Source organism: Scyliorhinus torazame, chromosome 3, assembly GCF_047496885.1.
Source record: "Scyliorhinus torazame isolate Kashiwa2021f chromosome 3, sScyTor2.1, whole genome shotgun sequence".
Classification (NCBI taxonomy): domain Eukaryota; kingdom Metazoa; phylum Chordata; class Chondrichthyes; order Carcharhiniformes; family Scyliorhinidae; genus Scyliorhinus; species Scyliorhinus torazame.
The window spans coordinates 276,144,040-276,164,121 of NC_092709.1; positions in this window are offsets into that span (position 1 = coordinate 276,144,040).

A 20,082-nucleotide genomic window follows, 5' to 3' on the forward strand; every position below is an offset into this window, starting at 1 on the left:
ACCCCGATGGCCGGCAGGATACCATCTCCCTCCGGTACCTGGCGTCTGCAGGCTCCGACACCACGACTACTACTGCACCCCCCACACTAGGCCCCATCCAACCTCCCATGTTCAGCACCCCTACCCCTATCCAACCTCCCATGTTCAGCGCCCCTACCCGATATGGTTCTCGTGCTCCCTCCCACCCGCCGCACCGGTCCACAGGAATGAAGCTCTGGAAGAGCCGCTCCAGGAGTCCACGCCTGTGCCTGCTCTGGGCCCATCTCCACAGCCACCCGAAATGGCTGCAGCACCAGTGCTTCGGCGGTCGCAATGTACGATCCGTGCACCAGACCGACTGAATCTGTAAACCCGGCACCCCCGCCGAACTTCATTTTTTAAAACAGGGGGTGAATGTGGTGAATGGAACTACTGTTAATTCACCAGTGCACTGTGATATCATGTTACTGCTGTATCATGTTACGTTATGTGTTTAACCCTGTGGGCTCCACCTATGGGCCATTGTACGGCTTCACCCACAGGGGGATATGTCGCGGCATTTATGGCTCGCCCATGGCTCCACCCCTTACAGGAAGTATAAAGGCAGCTGACCTGTGGAGCCACATTCATTGTTGTACCGGTCACAGGCAGGCTCAGTTGTAAGCTGATTAAAACCAAGGTTTACTTCTCAACATGTCTCTCAGTGAATTGATGGTCGCATCAGCCAGAAGTCGCAATAATGAAGTCAACGATGACTGAGCAGACCACTGAGAAGCTAAGCATTTGTTAGATTTGGAACTCTGGAACAGTTTGTCAGTTATAATGGCACATCGTTTACTTGGAAGGAGTTTGAAGACTGCTTGAAAGGGAAAGGAACGGTATACGCCATATTGAGTCAGCTCCATATCATCCAGTAACGAATGGATTGGCTGAACATTTTGTGCAAACATTAAAGCATTCTATCAAATCATCGAAGGATCTGGGAACATTATCAAGAAGATTAAACAAATTTCTCATATCTTTTCAGAACACTGTATATGTTACCTCGCAAAGTTCATCAGCATTGCTGTTGTTCAAGAGGAAACTATGAACACAGTTTGATTTATTAACTCAACTGATACTTCAGAGCTTGTCAAATGACAACAAGCACACATTTCTGTGAGGGAGAAAATCTCTAAACCACACGTATTCACCCAGGGAGAGAGAGTGCTAGCTAGGAATTACACCACTAACCAGAAATGGGTATCAACTATGATCCTAGTGAGGACAGGTCCAATATCACACACCATACAACCAGATAATGAAAGAGTTTGGCGACATCATGCTGATCAGTTACTTGCTGCACAAAGTGAATTTGCAGAAACTCCTCAAGAGGTTCAAACTTTAGAAGATTTAGAAAGCAATACTTTGGAATGGGGACCAGAGACAGTGACGGGTTCAGATTCTGTTTCTGAGAACTTTTCAATGCCTATAGTAACAAAGACCAGAGTGATTACTCAAGGAGCACCATCTACAGAAAGGAATGAGGAGACTTCTGAGTTCACAAATAGTCTAGTTCAAGAACACCAAATTCTACCAAAAAGGAATAAGATGTCCACCACAGAAACTGTCTTATTTAATTGTATATATGTACAGAAATAATTTATCAGGGTATCTGTTGTATAGAACCATAGAACTGCTACAGGGGAGAAGGAGGCCATTCAGCCCATCGAGTCAGCACCGACCCTCTGAAAGAGCATCCTACTTAGGCCCACTCCATCCGTGTAGCCCCACCTAACCTGCATAACTCTGGACACTAAGGGGCAATCCACCTAACCTGCATATCTTTGTACTGTGGGAGGAAACCGGAGCACCCAGAGCAAATCCAAGTAGACACGGGGAGAGTGTACAACTCCCATAACGTCACCAAGGCTGGAATTGAACCCGGGCCGCTGGCACTACGAGGCAGCAGTGCTAACCACTGTATCACCGGGCCGTATAAATGTTAATTGTTGTCGTTGCACTAACGAAGTAACGAGGGAGGGGTGTCATGTTTCTGGGAATACATTCTTGTTGGTTATGCATCACATGATGTGCAGTGATGTCAGCAGAGTGTTTGTGTGGGCTTTGGGCAGATCACCATCTTGATTCTATGAGCAGCACCCTGAATATACGTCATGGGTTTTACAAGAATCCAGAGTGTGGGCACCTCCATATCTTTTCTCCTTATGGCAACGAAAGAAATACAATATATACTCTGCGATTTGGTGACAGTTTATGACCTCTGCCATAATTATCTTCTTGTCCTGATGACACGGTGGTGTGTGATTTGAATATTTCAGACCAGCAGTATTCATGCCGGGAATGCTACGGGCAAAGGAGACTTTCAACTATTGGGTTAGGTTTTGAATTTTCATGAAGCCTGTTTGAATGAGAAACAAATGAGCATCTGGAATCCTGTCCCGCTGAGCTCACCGTTCCAGCTGCGTTGAAGGCTAAAAATACTATTCTTAAAGAATGTCTGTTGGCTGGCACCAGTGGATTTGCCTGAAGAATTCCGGCTACTGTGCTCCAACCGCTTCGAACATTAATGACTCACATTTTTATAATTGTTATAACCCTGCAATAGAATTACTTTCATCAGACTTATAGATTTGGGGCTGTAAAATTAATCTGTAAGACTAGTCTGTAGACTGCTAGTCGGTTAAGAGCAACTCCTGTCTGAATGGACAGAATAGCTTTGTCTGCTTCCAGCTCATACACTGAGGAAAGAGAGGTTAGAAAATCAGGCACTTATTTCCACACAGCAGGTGTTTTAAAAATTGAAATCCTTGGCCTTTGAAGGTTACGTTTTATAAATTTGTGCTCCCGTCATCGAGCTCGGTCAATGGGTCCACCAAGTTTCTATTCATTTCAATCCAACATTATTCCTGGTCCACCATTTTGCAGCTGTTCTTCTTTTAAATAAATTTCAAGCAGTTTTATTGACCTGCTTTCTTCTTTCCTTTTTGCATCTCTTGTGAAGACCCGATATATTTGTTGCTGCTCGGCTTCTTCTTTCTCTCCTTGTTTACATTTCCTCAACTGTCATGGGCTCATGATTTACGTCAACAAATGCGGACTTTGGTTGAGAAACAACCCCAAAGGATATCATTTAAGGAATCATGGCCCTCAAGTCTGATTGCTGTCAACATTAGATGTAATTTGTGTTGCGTCAAAAACAGTAATGATTTAGCTGGGATGAGTTATCTGCTCGGCAATTAGCACCAACAAATGTGAGTGACACAGTGTCAGCACACCAGCGTGCTGTGATTCTTAATGCTGAATACAATGAGGTTTTCTTTTCCTCTTGAGAAACAGAGAACATTCCATAATGCCGGCTAACAATAAGTTTCCCTATGCACAGGAAAAACAGATCTACCTCAGTATTCTGAAGGTTAAATGGAGGTTATATTTCTATTTCAATGGAAATCATTGTAAATCTGTATTCAAATCACATCATTTCCCTATTTACTTTTACACTGTGCCATCAATTAAGTAGCTGCGTTTGTATTAGTGACTGCGGGCGAAAGTGAATCTATGTCAAAATGGATAGGGACATGGCGATGTGCAATTATCCCACCTGCATTCAAGGTAATGCAGACTTTGCGCTGCCCGATCATTATCACGGCTGTTGGCATGTTACCCAGTACTGAATATACTGCCAAGTGGCTGAATGTATCAGCAGCACGGGGTCCAAAATCATGCAAAGCTAGCATCGCATAAAGCTAGTCAGCACTACTGAATGCCAGATTTCACCTCTTAATACACAGAGGTGTATTCTGGCTACAGAAGTGTATGAAGTGTATGCTTGCTTAAGATTTGAAGACCTGGAGTAAGGAGCCGTAATGACACAACAGGCCAGGGAGAGTGGCCTCTGGTTCCCAGACATATTGTGCTGGAGCGGAACTGGAGCAGGAAGTGGACAGGGGGAGAAATATTCTCTCCATTCAGGACAGCAGGAGGCTCTCTAGACAAAGCAGTAGGAGTGGGTGGTCTGGCGGTTAATATTACCTGACTGGCACTGAGGACCTAGATGCAGTGCGACAAGAAGTTTAAAGACAATGTGGTCAAAGTTAGTGAAAACTAAGAGCAATTAGGAATGTGCAAAAAATGCCAGTCTTGCCAGCAGTGCCCATATTCCAAGAAAGACGTTTTAAAAACTACATCCTAACCTTACACACTGCTCCGTTCACCTGACTCCCTCCACTCGCCTGCTAACAATCTCTCCCAATTATGACACAAATCTCACATTCATATATTTCACCTCACCATCACCAACTGAGCCCAGCTGGAAACTGAGCTCAGTGGACGATGGTGTGCACACGCTGCCAAGCTTTTTAACTGTGACAGGCACATCACCCAAACAGGTTGTAATAAATTCACAGATTCCCTTCCCTCTCTTCTGCAGGACAAGGCGGCCCATAATAGATGGAAGCAGTAGCTAACTGGCTGGAGGGAATGGGAGTCAGGCTCGGACAAATGTGCTGAGCAGAGGATGAGACAATACTGGGAATAATTGAAGTGGCTGTCACTGAGATAGCAACCAAAAGGATCACTGAGGTCCATCAAGGATAATGATATTGTCCTTCTCAATGCAGCTTCTCAAATCCCATTTCACCCTCATAGAGGGTTCAATTATAATTTTCAAGTTGCAGATGGTGTAGCCATGGACCTCTTCCCTCCCTCTAACCCAGCCTTTATAGCTCTATGCTTTCAGATACCCAAGCACTTCTGTTTGCCCTGACAGTGATGACTCAGGCTGAAGGCATAGTGGTAGAGCAGACTGAGGAAGAAGGAACACTGTCACTTTGTTTGGGGCAGCACGGTAGCATAGTGGTTAGCACAATTGCTTCACAGCGCCAGGGTCCCAGGTTCGATTCCCTGCTGGGTCACTGTCTGTGTGGAGTCTGCACGTTCTCCCCGTGTGTGCGTGGGTTTCCTCCAGGTGCTCCGGTTTCCTCCCACAGTCCAAAGATGTGCGGGTTAGGTGGATTGGCCATGCTAAATTGCCCTTAGTGTCCAAAATTGCCCTTAGTGTTGGGTGGGGTTACTGGGTTATGAGGATGGGGTGGGGGGTGGGCTTGGGTAGGGTGCTCTTTCCAAGAGCTGGTGCAGACTCGATGGGCCGAATGGCCTCTTTCTGCACTGTAAATTCTATGATTCCAAATTGAGGCCAGACTCAGGTCTTGGAGCTCATCCCTGTCATGATATTCAGATAAACATCATGGTGCAAACATACATAAACACTGATGGACAGCTCAACAGACCAATCAATACACACACAACATCACAGCCAATCACAGGCAAGAGCATACACACTATAAAACGGGGAACACGACTTCCCGCGGATTCCAGCAGGAGACAGCTCAGGGCACAGAGCTCACAGCAAGCGACTCAGACATTCACCATGTGATGAGTGGTTCTCCAAGATAGTGTTAGGGCTAAGTCCACAGGTTAGAGGGTAATGAACGAACCACAGTAACCAGTTTACAGATGTTATTATTGTCAGTAATAAAACTGAGTTGTCCCATCCGCAACCGTGTTGATTTGTTTATGTAGCAGAGCACCCAACACGACATAGTACCAGGTTTGGAACCCAGTAACTGTGAGACCTACCTACGCATCTTAAGGAATCCGCCATCCTGCGCCATGGACACCATCAGCCCGCCGCAGCCGCTCCAAATCGCTGGAAACCTCGGCGTCAACTGGCAGCTGTTTAAACAGCGCTTCCAGTTCTTCCTTGAAGCCACAGAAATGGAGAATGCTTCAGACACCAGGAAAATCGCCCTAGTCCTCTCCACGGCAGGGCAACACGCCATCCACATCTACAACTCCCTGGTGTTCGCGGAAGGACAAGACGAAGTACAAGACGGTCCTTCTCGAACTCGAGCAACACTTCAGCGTCGAGGTAAATGAGAGTTTCAAGAGGTACCTCTTCCAGCAGCGCCTGCAGGATAAGGATGAGCCTTTTCAATCTTTCCTGACACACCTCCGTATCCTCGCGCAGTCCTGTGGTTACGAGGCCACCTCCGATTCCATGATTCTGGACCAGATTGTTTTTGGGGTCACCTCGGGCACCCTACGCCAGCAGCTCCTCAAAATGAAAAGCCTCACCCTAGCCACCACCATCGAAGCCTGCGTCCTCCATGAAAACGCGACCAGCAGCTACTCCCAATTCCAGGCAGCCGAATCGGCACGGCATGGGTCCTACGAGGCCGAGCGGGTCCAGGCGATCGAGTTCCTCCCGCCCGCTGCCCGGACGAGGGCGGCCATTTTGCACGCTTTCCGCGGTCTCCTGCGCTTGTACGCGCCAAAAGAGACGTCGACGCAGAGGGACGTGATGCGCAGGCGTGCTCTACGCAGGACTGAACTGCGCATACGCGATGGCGCAACGAACGGCATGACGTCACGTCGTGCGGCAACTGTGGATCCGTACATTTAAAGCGGCAATGTCCGGCAAAGAAGCGACAATGCCTCCGCTATGGCAAGATGGGCCACTACGCTGCTTGCTGTCGAGCAGCTCAACCTGCCAACGCTCCCCAATTCCGACAGCCTCGCAGGGACGTGCGGACCATTCAGCCTCCGTACTCCGAGTCATACCTGGACGATATACAAACCGGGGATACAGACGACCAGGAAGCCTTCCGTGTTGCGGTCATTGACAGGAACCGGATGTCTCCAAACAGGACGCACCAGCCGATGCCAGTGAACAGTGTCAATCCGGGTGATGAATGGTGTGCCACCCTCACGGTCAACCGATCACTGATAACATTCCGTTTGGACACTTGTCCCTCCGCCAACCTAATAGCATGGTCAGCCTTCTACGCCTTGAAGGTCAGACCACCAATTTGGCCATCCCATTGTAAGATGGTCGACTACAATGGAAACGTTATCCCGGCCATGGGATCCTGCCAGCTCCAGATGACACACAATACATACACGGCCACACTCTCCTTCGAGATAGTTGGATCATCGAAGGACTCCCTGCTAGGCGCACAGGCATGCAAGGTTCTCCACCTCGTTCAGCGGTTACACGCTCTGTCTCCAGAAGGCACATCAGACTTCCCGGATGCGGAATTTAGGGCACAGCTCCACTGGCTCTTCACCCACAACCAGGAGACATTCGAGGGCATGGGCACACTGCCCTATACCTACAGAATATAGCTCAAACCGGATGCCACCCCGGTCATTCACGCACCTCGCAGGTCCCAGCACCACTCAAAGACCGCCTCAAGCAGCAGCTGCAGGATCTCCAGGACCAAGGGGTGCTATCCCGGGTCACGGAGCCCATGCCATGGGTCAGCTCCATGGTGTGTGTTTAGAAGCCCTCTGGCGAACTCCGGATCTGCATCGACCCGAAAGACCTGAACAACAACATCATGAGGGAACACTACCCCATACCCAAACGGGAAGAGATCACAAGCGAAATGGCGCGGGCTAAAATCTTCACAAAGCTTGATGCCTCGAAGGGTTTTTGGCAGATCCAACTGGATCAGTCCAGCAGGAAGCTGTGCACCTTCAACGCTCCTTTCGGCAGGTTCTGCTATAACAGAATGCCGTTTGGCATCATCTCGGCATCCGAGGTATTTCACAGAATCATGGAACAGATGATGGAGGGCATCAAAGGGGTGCGCGTCTATATTGACGACGTCATCATCTGGTCCACCACACCACACAAGCACATCAGTCGTCTCCAGCGTGTCTTTGCGTGGATACGGGAACACGGCCTGCGCCTCAACCGAGCCAAGTGTTCTTTCGGCCAAACTGAGCTAAAGTTTCTGGGGGACCACATATCCTGGTCAGGAGTGCGTCCGGATGCAGACAAGGTGAGCGCCATTACAGCCATGCCGCAGCCGGCAGACAAAAAAGCAGTGCTACGCATTCTAGGCATGGTCAACTTCCTGGGGAAGTTCATTCCCAACCTTGCCTCCCACACAACGGCTCTTCACCACCAAGTAAAGAAGTCCACGGAGTTCCAGTGGCTGCCCGCACACCAGAAGGAATGGAAGGAGCTCAAAATTAAGCTCACCACAGCCCCGGTATTGGCGTTCTTCGACACCTCTCGGGATACGAGGATCTAGACGGATGCCAGCAAGTCCGGCATTGGGGCGGTACTCCTGCGACGGGATGACACAGCATCATGGGACCCGGTCGCCTATGCCTCGCGGGCCGTGACCCCCACAGAACAGCGCTATGCGCAGATCGAGAAGGAGTGGCTGGGTTTGTTAACCGGCATAGACAAGTTCCATGACTACGTGTATGGTCTCCCACAGTTCACCGTGGAAACCGACCATCGCCCCCTGGTCAGCATCATACATAAGGACCTGAACGAGATGACCCCTCGCCTCCAGTGCAACCTACTCAAGCTCCGGAGGTACGACTTCCAACTGGTCTACACCCCGGGAAAGGACCTCATCATTGCGGATGCCCTATCCAGAGCAGTGAGCACACCGCCCGACTCGGAGGGGTTCGTCTGTCAGGTCGAAGCGCAGGTGGCCTTCACAACGGCAAATCTGCCAGCTGATGATTCAAGTCTGGCCCGTATTCGCCAGGAGACTGCGGCTGACCCCCTTCTACAATGTGTGATGCGCCACATGACGGGAGGGTGGCTCAAAGGACAGTGCCCACAATTCTACAATGTCCGGGAAGACTTGCCCGTCATTGACGGTGTCCTCCTAAAGCTGGACCGGATTGTGATTCCACACAGCATGCACAAGCTGGTCCTCGACCAACTACACGAAGGCCATCTGGGGGTTGAGAAGTGCAGACGGAGGGCCCGAGAAGCTGTATACTGGCCGGACATCAGCGATGACATTGCCAACATGGTGCTCAACTGCCCCACCTGCCAAAGGTTTCAGCCGGCACAACCCCCTGAGACGCTTCAGCCCCATGAGTTGGTAACGTCTCCCTGGGCGAAGGTGGGTGTGGACCTTTTTCATGCGCTTGGCAGGGACTATATTATCATCATAGATTACTTTTCGAATTATCCAGAGGTCATACGCCTGCGCGATTTGACATCGTCCGCTGTCATAAGGGCATGTAAAGACACCTTCGCTCGCTATGGCATTCCGCTTACTGTCATGGCGGACAATGGGCCCTGTTTTGCAAGCCAAGAATGGTCTTCTTTTGCTGCTTCGTATGGCTTCACACATGTGACGTCCAGCCCTCTGCATCCCCAGTCAAATGGCAAGGCGGAAAAGGGCGTTCACATCGTCAAGCGGCTCCTCTGCAAGGCTGCTGATGCCGGATTGGATTTCTGCTTAGCCCTGCTGGCCTATCGCTCGGCCCCACTAGCCACTGCCTCTCACCAGCCCAGCTGTTAATGGGTTGCGCCCTCAGGACCACTGTGCCATCCATTCTGGTCCCTACACCCAACTATGCTCCAGTACTGCAAAGGATGCGACAGCAGCGTGCTCAGCAGAAGGTGGCACATGACACTCGGGCAACTGATCTTCCTGCCCTGGCGCCTGGAGATAAAGTCCGCATCCACCTACCAGAGGGTGGCTGGTCGGCAACTGCCGAAGTTCTCCGATGCATGGCTCCCCGCTCGTTCCTGGTTCACATGCCTGATGGCTCCATTCGCAGGCGCAATCGCCGGGCTCTTCGCCTGCTTCCGCGCTCACTACGTGATCATACACCGGTGCCACGCCCTCCTGTTGTTCCTGATGTCGACTTCGTGGAGCTTCCTGCCACCATGCCCATTCCTCTGTCGCCTGTGGCCAGGCCCATTCCTCAGCCGGTGGATCCTGACCCATCCTTGAGGCGGTCAACCCGAATTCGTCGCCCACCTACTAGGCTGGACTTATGAGCCTGTTTGAACATTGAACTCACTGACGTATTATGCCACAATGTTAATATGTTTCTCTTTTTGTCGTTACAGGAGTTCATTTTGATGCTTAATGTTTACACGTGTTTTGTTTATGGTACAACCTCGTTGCTATGTTGCACCTGACACCTTCCTATGTATATAGTTTAGCCTCATGTACATGTTGTAGATATTACACACACACATTCAGCTGCACTCAGTACACATCTATATTTATTACCACATAGGCACATCTTCTTCTAAAAAAGGAGGGATTTCATGATATTCAGATAAACGTCATGGTGCAAACATACATACACACTGATGGACAGATCAACGGACCAATAAATACACACACAACATCACAGCCAATCACAGGCAAGAGCATACACACTATAAAACAGGGAACACGACACTTCCCGCGGATTCCAGCAGGAGACAGCTCAGGGCACAGAGCTCACAGCAAGCGACTCAGACATTCACCTTGTGCTGAGTGCTTCTCCAAGATAGTGTTAGGGCTCGGTCCACAGGTTAGAGGGTAATGAACGAACCACAGTAACCAGTTTACAGATGTTATTATTGTTAGTAATAAAACTGAGTTGTACCATCCGCAACCGTGTTGGTTCATCTATGTAGCAGAGCACCCAACACGACAATCCCTTCATTTGTGGAAGTATAGAATCATAAAACAGTCAATGAACTGAAGGAAACCCTTTGTCCCATTGCGTCTGTGCTGGGCCTCTGAAGGAGAAACTTACCACGTGCTACTCCCCTGCCTTTCTCATTAACTCTGCAACCATTTCCTTTCTGATAATGATCCAATTTTCTTTCGAAAGTTAAAATTGTATCTGTCTCCATCACTCTCTCAGGCAGTGCATTGCAAATCTTAACCACTCACTGGGTGAAAAGGTTCTCCTCATGTCACCATGACCTCTTTTGCCAATTAATTTATCTATGTGTCCTCTTCTCAGTTTTCCCACCAATAGGCACAGTTTCTCCCTATCTACTCTGTCCAATACTTCTACCAACTTTCTCTTCTCCAAGAAGAACAAACTTCTCTAATTTTCTATTCCTCAACCATTCTCATGAGGCTTTTCTACATCCTCTCTAATGCTTTCACATCCTTCCTCAAGTGCGGTTCCCAGAACTGGACGCAATGCTCCAGTTGAGGCAGAACCAATGTTTTATACAGGTTTAACATAATCTTCATGCTCTTATACTCTATGCTTCTATTCATAAAGCCTAGGATACTGTGTGCTGCATTAACTGTTCTCTCAACTTTTTGAATGCTGAATACAGGGTTAAAGGCTGGATTCTTGGAAGTGTGGAGGAACAGATGGATCTTGGGGTCCATATTATAGATCCCTCAAAGTTGCCAGCCAGGTTGATAGGGTTGTTAAGAAGGCATATGGTGTGTTGGCTTTCATTAACAGGGGGATTGAGTTTAAGAGCCATGAGGTTTTGCTGCAGCTTTAAAAAACTCTGGTTAGACCACACTTGGAATATTGTGTCCAGTTCTGGTCGCCTCATTATAGGAAGAATGTGGATGCTTTGGAGAGGGTGCAGAGGAGATTTACCAGGATGCTGCCTGGACTGGAGGGCATATCTTATGAAGAAAGGTTGAGGGAGCTAGGGCTTTCCTCACTGGAGAGAAGAAGGAAGAGAGGTGACTTGATAGAGGTGTGCAAGGTGATGAGAGGCATGGATAGAGTGGATAGCCAGAGACTTTTCCCCAGAGCGGAAATGGCTGTCACGAGGGGTCATAGTTTTAAGGTGATTGGAGGAAGGTATAGGGGAGATGTCAGAGGTTGGTTCTTTACACAGAGAGTGGTGGGTGTGTGGAATGCACTGCCAGCAGAGGTGGTGGAGTCAGAGGGATTAGGGACATTTAAGTGACTCTTAGACAAGCACATGGACAGCAGTAAATTGAAGGGGTGTAGGTTAGGTTGATCTTAGATTAGGATAAATGGTTGGCACAACATTGTGGGCTGAAGGGCCTGTGCTATACTGTAATGTTTTATGTTCCATGTTCTATGTCCTAACCTGTCCTGCTACCTTCAATGATTTATGCACATATACACCCGCGCCCCCTTTAGAATTATACCCTTTATTTTAGATTGTCTCTTTGCATTATTCCTACCAAAGTGAATCATTTCATACTGCTCTGCACATGTCCACCCAATCCACCAACTTCTCCATGTCCTTTTGATGTTCTACACTATACTCCTCATTGTTCACAAAGCTTCTAAGTTTTGGCTCATCTGCTAATTTTGAAATTGTGCCCTGTATACCAAGGCCTAAATCATTAATATATGTCATTGAAATGACCATCATAACATTCTACTCTCTCCTCCCTCAAACACTTCCCTAGTTTCCACTTAAATGCATCCATATTATTTGCTTCAGACACTCCCAATTGTAGGGTGAACGTGTTTGGTTACATCAGCTGGCTGGACAGCTGCTTTGTAATGCAAAGCAACACCAGCAGCGCGGGTTCAATTCCATTACCACTGTGGTTATTCATGAAGGTCCCGCTTTCTTAACTTTGTCCCTTGCCTGACATGTGGTGACCCTCAGGTTAAATCACCACCAGTCAGCTCTCAAACGAGAGAGCAGCCTATGATCCTCTGTGACTGTGGTGTCATTTAAATGATAGCAAGTTCTACATTCTCCCCGCTCCCGATCCCTTTAGATGAAGACAGTTGTTCTGAATTCCCAATTGGATTTCTTGGTGACTATCTTCTACTGATGGTCTCTCATTGTGCTCTTCTGCATAAGAGGAAAGATTCTCTCTGTATCCACTCTATCAAAATCTTTCATAACTTTCAAGACTTCAGGCGGAAATTTCTGGCCGTGCCAGCTAGTAGGATCTTCCAGTCCCACTGACGGCAAACGCTGCCCCCCACCCCCGCACCCTCCCCACCGCTGCTGGTTCCCTGGCGGTGGACAGTAGGAACAATGGGAAAAGCCATTGACAGCCACAGGAGTGGAAGGGTCCTCCACCCAGCCAATGGTGGGCTGCCTCCATTGTTGTTAAACACGCTGTGGCGGGGACAGGAAAATGTGAACACTCTTTTAGACCTACATCACCTTTCCGAATGCTGTAGGGTCTGTGAATATAGGACAAATAACTGGGAGCAAATGGTGTGCCCAGAGCCCATGCAATCACAACTAGCTCAGGAGACTGTCTGTGTGGAGTTTGTATTTTCTCCCCGTGTCTGCGTGGGTTTCCTCTGGGTGCTCCGGTTTCCTCCCCCAGTCCAAAGATGTGCAGAGTAGGCGGATGGGTCATGCTAAATTGCCCCTTAGTGTCCAAAAGGTTAGGTGGGGTTACTGGGTTACGAGGATAGGATGAGGGCATGGGTTTATATGGGGTGCTGCAGTCTTGATGGGCTGACCAGCCTCTTTCTGCACTGTAGGGATTCTAACACCTTCCTCATGTGGAGCAATACTCCCTGCAGATTCATCAGCTGTGACCAACTCTTTAAAACTACCAACACTTACACAAACTGCTAGTAGAAAATAATCAGTAACTAACCTGCAAGTTGGCAAAGATCCCTTTAAATAGCACTGGTGAATTTCCAAAGTAATGCTGAACGCATGTTTAAGAAAGCGTATTACCTCAAAGAGATTCTACCTCGAGGAGGTTCTGAGTGATCGGCAGGCTTAAAAGTAGACAAATCTGCAGGGCCAGGTGAAATGTATCCCAGGCTGCTGAGTGAGGCAAGGGAGGAAATAGCAGGTGCGTAGGCAATCATTTTCAAGGAGAGGTGCCGGAGGATTGGAGGATTGCTAATGTAGTACCAGTATTCAGGGAGTGAGGATAAACCAGGAAAATATAGGCCTGTCAGTCTAACCTCAGTGTTGGGGAAACTGTTGGAAGCAATTCTGAGAGACAGAATTAATCTGCATTGGTATTAATCTAGAAACGATTCATGGTTTTGTTAAGGGGAGGTCATGTCTGACCAACCTGATTGAGTTTTTTGCACAGGTGACCAGGTGTGTAGATGAGGGAAATGCATTTGACGTGGTCTACTTGGACTTCAACAAGGCTTTTGATAAGGTCCCACTTGGGAGTCTGATAGTGAAGGTAAGAGCCCATGGGATCCAAGGAAATTTGGTAAATTGGATCGAAAATTGGCTGAGTGGCAGGTGATGGTCGAGGAGTGTTTTTCTGACTGGAAGCCTGTGCTAAGTGGGGTTCCGCAGGGGTCAGTGTTGGGGCCCTTGCTGTTTGTGGTTTATATATATGATTCTGAATATAGGAGGGTTGATCAATAAGAATGATATGAAAATTGGTAGGGTGGTAAATAATGATGATTACAGGAGAATATAGATGGGCTGATCAGATGGGCTGATCAGTGGCAAATGAAATTCAATCCAGATAAGTGCGAGGTGATGCACTTGGGCAGGAAAAAAAGGCCAGGGAATACATGATAAATGGCAGGAAGCTCCGAGAATCAGAAGGATCTTGGTGTGCATGTACATTGGTCCCTTAAGATACAGAGCAGGTGTATACAGTGGTTAAGAAGACATAGGGGCTGGTTTAGCTCACTGGGCTAAATCGCTGACTTTTAAAGCAGACCAAGGCAGGCCAGCAGCACGGTTCAATCCCTGAACAGGTGCCTGAATGTGGCGACTAGGGGGCTTTTCACAGTAACTTCATTGAAGCCTACTCGTGACATAAGCGATTTTCATTTTCATTTCATATGGTATACTTGCCTTTATTAGCCAATCCATAGTTTAAGAGCAGGGAGGTTATGGTGGAACTGTATAAAACGTTGGTTAGATGACAGCTAGGGTATTGTGTGTAGTTCTGGAATCCACATTCTAGGAGGGATGTGATAGCACTGGAAAGGGTGCAGAGGAGATTTCCTGGGCTGGAGAGTTTTAATAATGAAGAGTGATCAGATAGACTTGGATTGTTTTCCTTGGAGCAGAGGAGACTGAGGGGGGACATGATTGAGATGAATAAAATTATGAGGAGCATAGATAGACAGGAAGAACATTTTCCCTTGGTGGAGGGATCAATGACCACAGGGCATAGATTTAAGGCAAGGGGCAGGAGGGTTAGAGGGGATGTGAGGGAAAACCTTTTTACCCAAAGGGTGGTGGGAATTGGAATTTGTGCCTGAAAGGGTGGTGGAGGCAGAGACCTTCATAACATTAAGAAGTATTTAGATGTGCACCTGCGATCCCAGGACATACACAGCTATGGGCCAAGTGCTGAAAAATGGGATTAGAATTGTTAGGTGGTTGTTTTTAACCAGCGCAGGTGCAATGGGCCTTTCCTGTGCTATATGGTTCGATGGCTCTAAGAGCAGATTTAGCATCAAGTCAGTGTTAGATGCTGACTGTCATCATGACCTACCTACCCCTGCATACTTCTAGTGCAAACATGGAATGAACACACTAACAACCTCACCATGATTGTATTAAATGTGAGCCACATCAGAAGTGGGCAGCAACCGGGTGGATACCATTTTTCTTCTATAGAGTAAAGAGTTAACTCTAATGGTAGCTACTGAGCATCTGCATGAGGAGCTATGTTGCAATGATATAAAAACAGAAAATGCTGGACAAACTCAACAGGTCTGGCATCATGTATGGGGGGGGGGGGAGAACCAGAGTTAACGTTTTGAGTCCAAACGACCCTTCCACAGAACGCAGATTTCCATAGATACTGCCTCTGACACTCTCTGTTTTCATTTCAGATTCCCAACATCTGCACTATTTTGCTTTTATTTATGTCACAATGCTGTCCTTCACTGAGAGGAGATGAGTGTGAAGCATCTCAGAGAGTCAGTCCAGCTGTGTCATGGCCTTATTTAACCTTTGTAAACAGTGAGCATGTAAACAGATGTTCTGAACAAAAGACCATTGCCTCCAGCGTGATCTCTTCTGGTACAAAGGAGCCAATGTTCCCCAAGATAAACCCATGTTAATAGATGGTGGCAGCAGTGACTACCCCCACAGAGAAACAGTGGACTGCTGTCGGGAATAAGCTCAAGTGAAGCCCAGCAACAGTGCAGAGCAGTGGGGGAAGGATTTTGAGACCAACCCAGCAACCACACTGGTGACAATGCTACACGTGGGCAGCACGGTAGCATTGTGGATAGTACAATTGCTTCACAGCACCAGGGTCCCAGGTTCGATTCCGACTTGGGTCACTGTCTGTGCGGAGTGTGCACATCCTCCCCGTGTGTGCGCGGGTTTCCTCCGGGTGCTCCGGTTTCCTCCCACAGTCCAAAGATGTGCAGGTTAGGTGGATTGACCATGATAAATTGCCCTTAGTGTTGGGTGGGGTTACTGGGTTATGGGGATAGGGTGGAGGTGTTGACCTTGGGTAGGTGGTCTTTCCAAGAGCCGGTGCAGACTCGATGGGCCGAATGGCCTCCTTCTGCACTGTAAATTCCATGATAACCAAAGAATGAGGATTCCCAATGACTGGCAAGACGAACAGCACAGGAAAAGACAACCTTGTACTGGGATACAGTTGAAGCTGAAGATCAGCCATGAATGGTACAGTAGGCTGCCGATCCATGTTGTCTACGCATGCTCCTATTTCTTAATTCTTGTGTTAATAGAGGTGATCAAAATCCTGAGGGGTCCAGACAGACGAGGAAGAGTTAAGCTTTTCCCATTGGCAGAAGGGTTGGGAACAAACAGTCTCAGGTTTAAAGTGACCTGAGAAAACAGCTTTTCGTGCAGCGGTGGTCATGACCTAGGGTTGTACTGCAAAAAGGGTGACAAGGCAAAACCAATCATTGCTCCAAAAGGAAATTGGATAAGAACCTGAAGGAAAGAAATAAGAAGCGCAGAGCTATGGGGTAAGGTTCAGGGTGAAATTACTCTTGCAGACTCAATGGGCCAATTTTTAAACATTTATTCTATCATGGGAAGTGGTCATTGTAGTGATATTCAGATATCAATATATATGATCAATGTATGTAAATGTAGTACAGTCATTTCAACACTAGATGCTCACAGTCAGGTACTATAAGAACTGGATTCCCGCCTTTTCTAAGTTAGATGATCAGATGATGCAGATTATGATCTGATTCAGACCAGTGAACAAGCAAGGCATAGAATAGCTAGAGTGAGAGAAGTTAGAATTAGTTTGTTATAATAGTGTATAGTTATATAGTTATCTGTATTGTGCTTTAATTCTTTATTGTTAGTTTAGTATTAAGTAAAAGGACTCACAGTTTATTATGTTATTACTCATGAAATCGTTCATCTTTCAACAAGAAGGCTATTGGTCATTTTATCATCCTGGTGAATTCAAGAGTAATATATATATTTCAGATAAGTCGTTATTTAAAATATAACAGTCATTGCTGCCCAGGACAGTTTTTGTTGACCATCCCTAATCATCCTTGAGAAAATGGTACAAGCTGCCCTTTTGAACTGCTGCAGTCCATGTAGTGTAGGTGTAGCCTCAGACAGTGCAGTTAGGAAGGGAATTCCAGGAATTTGACCCAGCGTCACTGAAAGAACAGCGATTTAGTTCCAAATCAGGATGGTGTGTGGCTTGGAGGTGGGCTTGCAGTAGCAGTTGGTAGTATTCCCATTTTTCTGCTGCCCTTGTCCTTCTAGATGGTAGAGATTGTAGATCCAGAAGGTGTGGTTGCAGGTCCCATGATGATTGTTCTAGTGCTTGCAGAGTTGTTCTTAGATATGGTAGACATTGCTGCCACTGTGTGCCGAGGATGGAGGGGTTACATGTTTATGGTGGTAGATGGGGTTCCAATAATCCCTTTTCCAGAGTTGGGCATGTAGCCATGTTGAGGAATGCAGGGGACCTCCTATGACTATCGAGGTGGAGGAGGAGGGAACACTGGCTGCGTGGGCAGCCTGGTTTCAGAAGGAACAACTCCAACTCACAGGCTGAAGACAAATATGCCCCAGTCACATCACTACAACAGCCAACACAAGCAGGCCATTGGGCTACTGAAGATGAGCTTTTGATGTCTCAATGTATCTGGGGGAGACCTGAAGACCACAGCCTCAGGCTATTCTACATCATTGTCATTTGCTGGGGGCGGCCCGGTGGTGCAGTGGTTAGCACTGCTGTATCTCGGTGTTGAGGTCCCAGGTTTGATCCCGGCTCTGGATAACTGTCCATGTGGAGTTTGCACATTCTCCCCGTGTTTGCGTGGGTTTCAACCCCACAACCCAAAGATGTGCAGGTTAGGTAGATTGGCCAAACTAAATTGCCCCTTAATTGGAAAAAATAAATTGGGTACTCTCAATTTATAAAACAGAAAGAAAAGCACTGCTGCCTCATGGCAATGAGGATCCGAATTCGATCTCGGTCCCGGGTCACTCTACGTGTGAAGTTTGCACATTCTCCCCATATACCAACACATTCTGTCCCAGGCATTTGTGTTATTGACTTGTAACGGGAGACCCTCATCATCTATGTGATCCCGTGACAACAATATGCAAAGGATATCATTCAAAAAGGCACTCTTGAGTACCTTGGCATTACAGAAAATACTGCAAATGGTTTAAACATCTGTACATTGTTGAATGCTATATGGAAACAAATGTACAAATCATTGCAGGCTTTAGTTCAACAACATTTTCTTTAATTAATTCAAATTCAAGTAAGTGTGTGAAATATTAATATCAACCAGTAAATGCCCAGTGCTCATCCATCGATCGATAGAATTCCTACAGTGCAGAAGGAGGCCATTTGGCCTAATGAGTCTGCACGACCCTCAGGAAGAGCACTTTACCTCGGCCCACTACCCCGCCCTATCCCCATGACCCCGTAACCCCACCTAACCTGCACATCTTTGGACTGTGGGAGGAAACCCGAGTACCCGGACGAAATCCACGCAGACATGGGGAGAAAATGCAAACTCCACACAGACTGTCATCTAAGGCCGAAATCGAACCCGGGATCCGAGGCGCACAATTACAGAAACCTCTATAAGGTGCTCCCCCTGTGCCTCAAGTAGATGTGGGGACAGGTTGCTATTATTGCTTATTAGATAGCTAGGACCTACACCATCAAGGTGTGGCAGCCTTATTGGGTTCTGGTATTTCTGAGTTCACCTGCATCTGTGCTGGGATTGAATAAGTCACAGAGGAGTTTCCAGAATTTGTGTGTCAGTGGAAGGAGCTGTGTCTTCAGTATTGGAAGCAGACTGAGAGGAGTCCCCATTGCTTGAAGTCAGCCCCTCCTCTACCCTTTGGGGTCGCACATAATCTCCTATTATACACAGGAGCCGTTGAACTCCTAGAAATGGGTAGATAATTTGCATGACTAATCTCGCTCACCCATCGCTGCACTGACCTCACGAATGAGGTCATCCTCTGCATATCTCCTCACAACACTTGCATCCAGTTAGTGCTATACTCCATGTGTTTATCCATGAGATTTATCACCCTCTCAATAGAGGACACCAGAAATATGGAGCAACTAATCTGATGGATAGACTCCTTCACTGTTTGTGCATGGGAGTTGACTGCCTCCGGAAACTCCGACATCTCTTCGTGCATTTGCTGCATGAGATGGGGCCTTTGCTGCTTGGCAGATGGTATCTGAAGCTTACCATCTGTATGGACTCTACAAGAGCTTGGCTGACAGTATATATTGGTTGGCCAATCCATTGTATAGGAGTATTAATGCTGAAGTGTAGATATGGTAGTTCTGCATATTTTTCATATATCTTCTATATAGTAGATATAAATAATCCAGCCATCGCAGGGTTATCCACATGCTAGCAGCTCTGATTCATGCCAATTCACAAAATTCATAAAACACCAGTATTGGGAGATAAAACCAAGTCTGACCCATTGAGTCAGTTAAGGATTTACAGCTAAAGTACCCAGGCAGATTTGGTGCTGTAGGATGTTTCAGAGGAGATGCTATTCTGCGTTTGAAAGATGAAACAATTCCTTCAATTGATTCCCCTAGCCATGTAGTGATACATCCAAGACAAACTGAAGGCTGAACTGAGTATGATGGAATCTCATGTAATTATTCACTGTTTTCAACAAGACATTGATTGGTGTAGTTCTATAACCATGATAATCCAGAAAGACAGTACCACTCCCGCGTGTGTTGGATCTGAGATGACTAAATCGAGCACTTGAGAGATATCCTCATAAAATTCCTACTTTGGAAGGACTCAACTCAAAATTTGCTGGTGCATAATTATTTTCTGGATAAAATGTGTAACATGACAAACTTGTTCATTTATCAGAAGGGTCACAGAAATTAACTACTTTTAAAACAGCATTTGAGAGGTATTGGTTTCAGA